The sequence below is a fragment of the Panthera uncia genome, chromosome C2 (genome assembly GCF_023721935.1).
Source record: "Panthera uncia isolate 11264 chromosome C2, Puncia_PCG_1.0, whole genome shotgun sequence".
NCBI lineage: Eukaryota > Metazoa > Chordata > Mammalia > Carnivora > Felidae > Panthera > Panthera uncia.
Window position 1 is genome coordinate 8720557 of NC_064810.1, and position 4222 is coordinate 8724778.

A 4222-nucleotide genomic window follows, 5' to 3' on the forward strand; every position below is an offset into this window, starting at 1 on the left:
ATGTTTAGGTACTAAATATACCTCAAAGAGTTGGTTTTCTTGGTGGAAATTTTTGGGGCTTGACATCGTTGCCTGCCAGAGTGGGGATCTGAGATGTGTCAAATGTTTTCAAAAAAGAAAGGAAAGAAGGAGGGGAGAAAGGAGTGAGAGAGGGAGGGAGGGAGGGAGGGAGGGAGGAAGCAAGGAAGGTTGTTTGATGGAGGCCTCAGTATTTTGCACCAAGTTGGACTGCAGGTGATTCCAACTAGATGCTTCAACAACTAGATACTGAACTTCACTTTGGGCCCTAAGTGTTGATTTTAGCACAACTGCATCACTCTTAAGGGGACCACAGTTATTTGGTCTCCCAAGAACTTTACATAGCGAAAATTTATATAAAGGGAATAAATCTTTTTTTTTTTTTTTAATTTATTTATTTTGCAAGAGCAGGACGGGGAGGAAGGGGGCGGAGAGAGAATCCCAAGCAGGCTCCACACTGTCGGTGCACAGCCAGACTCAGGGCTCGATCCCAAAAACTTGTTAGATCATGACCTGAGCCAAAATCAAGAGTCAAACGCTTAACTGACAGAGCCACCCAGGCAACCCTAAAGGGAATAAATCTTAATCTGCCCTCAAAAACAAAGACTTCTCTGAATGTACTTTACTATCATTCCCTTTTCTAAATATGAATACTCTGGAATAAAAATCTAAAGTCAGAGGATGTTCTAATAAAACATTAAATGATAGGAAATAGAAGTGCACTAAAATTTAACATCAGAAATTGAAAGTTCAGTGCAGGGTTAGGAAAAGATATTAAGCATATTTTATCAGAATAAAAAGAGGAAAACTAGAAAAGGAGAGAGAAATTGAATGCACAGAACCTCTAGCACACTGCTAGTGGAAGTGTAAAATGATACAAAGGGCTGTAGAATGAACGTGTACCCTCGCCCCTTCCAAAATTCGTATGTTGCAGCCTTAATCCCCAATGTGGCGTCTACATTTGGGGGTTTAAGGAGGTAAGAAGGTTTAGATGAGGTCATGGGGGTGGAGCCCCCATCATGGGATTGGTGAGAGCTCAGGCATGCCCACTCCTACTCTCTCCCCTCCCCACCCCCACCCTATCCCAGGTCTCCATCACAGAGGACACAGCCATCTGCAGACTGGGAAGAGTGCCCTCACAATACACCAGATCTGCTGGTGCCTTGATTTTAGAATTCCTCCCCTCCAGAACTGTGAGAAATAAATGTTTGTTATTTAAGCCACCCAGTCCCTGGTATCTTTGTTATATTAGCCTGAACCAAGATACAAATACTTTAGGACACTGTTCAGTAATTTAACTCAAAGATACGTCTTGGGTGCCTGGGTGGCTCAGCTGGTTAAGTGTCCAACTTTGGCTCAGGTCATGATCTCACCGCTAGTGGGTTAGAGCCCCATGTCGGGCTCTGTGCTGACAGCTCAGAGCCTGGAGCCTGCTTCAGATTCTCTCTGTCCTCTCTCTCTCTCCCTGCCCTTCCCCCACTCATGCTCTGTCTCTCAAAAATGAATAAATGTTAAAAAAAAAAAATAAAGGGGTGACTGGGGGACTCGGTCAGTTAAGCGGCCAACTTTGGCTCAGGTCGTGATCTCACAGTTCATGGATTTGTGCCCTGTGTCGGGCTCTGTGTTGACAGCTCAGCCTGGAGCCTGCTTCAGATTTTCTCTCTTTCTCTCTCTCTCTCTCCCTCTCTCTGCTCCTCCCCTACTAGCGCTCTGTCTCTCAAAAATAAATATTTTTAAAAATTAATTTAAAAAAAAAGTCAAAGACAGGTCTACCCTGTGGCCCAGCAATTCCACTCTTGGTGTATATGTAAGAAAAAAATGAAAGCAGACTTGCAGGAGAATGTTTATAGCAGCTTTGTTCATAATGGCCCAAACTAGAAAGATACCAAATATCCATCAATTGAAAAAAAAGGTAAACAAACTATGTGATATTCACACAATAGAATTCTATTCAGAGACCAAAAGGAAATACTGCAGCATCATGGATGAAGAAGCATTATGATGAGCACAAGAAGGAATTACTTCAACTGATTGGCAAACACAGAAATGTGATACTATCCCAAAGAAAGCTTAAACTTAATTATGTTATGTGGTTAGGAACTGAGATTTCCAGCAAGAGAGAAAAGACTAGAAATCTAGACATATAAAATCTAAGAAGACAGATTCTTTAAATTGGCAGTATTGGTATATATTCAATATATATTTTGTCTTTAAAAAAAAAAAAAAAGAAGAAAGAAAGAAAAAGGATTTCCTAGCTCAGTCCACTAAAAAGACCTAGAAGAAATATCCAAACAAGAAGCAATGAGTAGGTCTGTGCCTCGATTATGGTCTCTAAATAGCATTCCCTATGAAAAGAACCACAGTTCCCTGAAGGAATGGCTGTTTCCAGGTCTAGAACAGAAAATGTATTAGATGAGCCTGAAATACTTTATTATACCAGAAAACAAGAAAATCATCAAACACTCCTAGGATTGTGTAATAAGGACATGGGGGCCAATATGAAGACCTCTAGCCGAAGTCAGACAATTTAACATTGGAAAATTGTCACAGTGGATAGAAACACATTGAACGCTAAAGTTTACAAGCTTATAATATTAACAACAACAAAAAGCCTCATTGGTTACCTTTGGGAAACAAGGCATAAGCCAAACATCTATCCTGCCTGTTCTATATGAGCTATATGCCTCAGGATTAACTAAATGGGTTTCTTTTTAGATGTCCCACAATTCAGCAGTAATGATAAAATCTGAGTATCACCTTTTCACAACTCCTAATAAAATAATGGTGTGATTATTACAGGATGGTAAAATTATTAGGTGAAGATTGATAGGAAACTTTATAAAGGATGGTTTAAGAGGACAACACCTAAACTCAACTAATTAATCTTAATATATTAAAAAGGGATGGATAGAAGAATGTACCTCCTGATGTGATGCAGCACAAAGAAAGTAGTACCACCTAAGGACTCTTCCAAACAAAGCGAAACAAAACCAAAGAACTTGAATCTAATTAACTTTACAGATCTAACTACCAGCTTATAGGAATACAAGAGAAAGATTTTTCTAAGAATTAAATGATACCAAAAATGAGGGAAATTCTCAAAGAAAACTGTTCTGGTTTTTTCAACAACTAAAAAGTAAGAAAACAGAGGAAGAACCTGCGCACTTAAAGAAACCTCAGAGACATTTGAACCAAATGCAACTTGTAGATTTTGTTCAGATTCCAATTTGAACAACCACCTGGAAAAGTAATTAGAAAACGATTAAAGACATTTGAACACTGGACTAGATTTGATATTAAAGAATTTTTAAATTTTAAGGTGTAACAATACTTTGTGGTTTAAAATCCTCATATTTAAAATCTAAAATGAGGGGCACCTGGGTTCAGTTGGTTAAGTGTCCGACTTAAGCTCATGTCATGATCTTGCAGTTCCTAAGTTCAAGCCCCCTAAGTTGGGATCTGTGCTGACAGCTCAGAGCCTGGGGCCTGCTTGGGATTCTGTGCCTCCCTCCCTCTCTGCCCTTCTCCTGCTCGCCTCTCTCAAAAAACTTCTCAAAAAAAATTATTTTTAAATAAGTATTTTAAAAAATAAAAAAAAATTTTAATCTAAAATGAGGGGTGCCGGGGTGACTCTGTCGGTTAAGCATCCAACTTTGGCTCAGGTCATGATCTCACCGTTAGTGGGTTCAAGCCTTGCATACAGCTGGCTCTGTGCTGACAGCTCAGAGCCTGGAGCCTGCTTCAGATTCTGTGCCTCCCTCTCTCTCTGCCCCTCCCCTGCTCACACTGTCTTTCTCTCTCAAAAATAAACATTAAAGAAATTAGAATACTCTTTACAAAAATAATAAGATCTAAATGAAACATTTTCATTAAAATGAGATAATTAGAGATAAAATTAGAGATAGAGATAAAATTAGAGATAATATTAAATTATTTACAGATGATATTATATGTTTAGAATTTGCTTTAAATTTGGGAGGGCTGGGGTACTTAGGTAGCTCAGTGGGTTAAGTGTCTGACTTCGGCACAGGTCATGATCTCACAGTTCGTGAGTCTGAGCCCTGCGTCAGGCTCTGTGCTGACAGCCCGGAGCCTAGAGCCTGCTTCGGTTTCCGTGTCTCCCTCTCTCTCCGCTCCTCCCCCACTCGCGCTCTTTCTCTCAAAAATAAATCAACATTAAAAAAAAAAAAAAAAAAAAACCTTG

The 4222-nt window shown here is 39.6% G+C and overlaps 1 protein-coding gene across 1 annotated transcript in view; it reads right to left on the minus strand.

Annotated features, from left to right (window-relative positions):
• CHAF1B (chromatin assembly factor 1 subunit B) overlaps window positions 1-3941 on the minus strand; it is a 26967-nt gene extending 23026 nt beyond the window's left edge. The window contains exon 1 of the mRNA XM_049627898.1: window positions 1-3941. This exon is cut by the window's left edge and continues 2146 nt beyond it. The gene's annotated coding sequence lies outside the window, so the exon portion shown is untranslated.
• Between the last annotated feature and the right edge of the window lie 281 nt (window positions 3942-4222).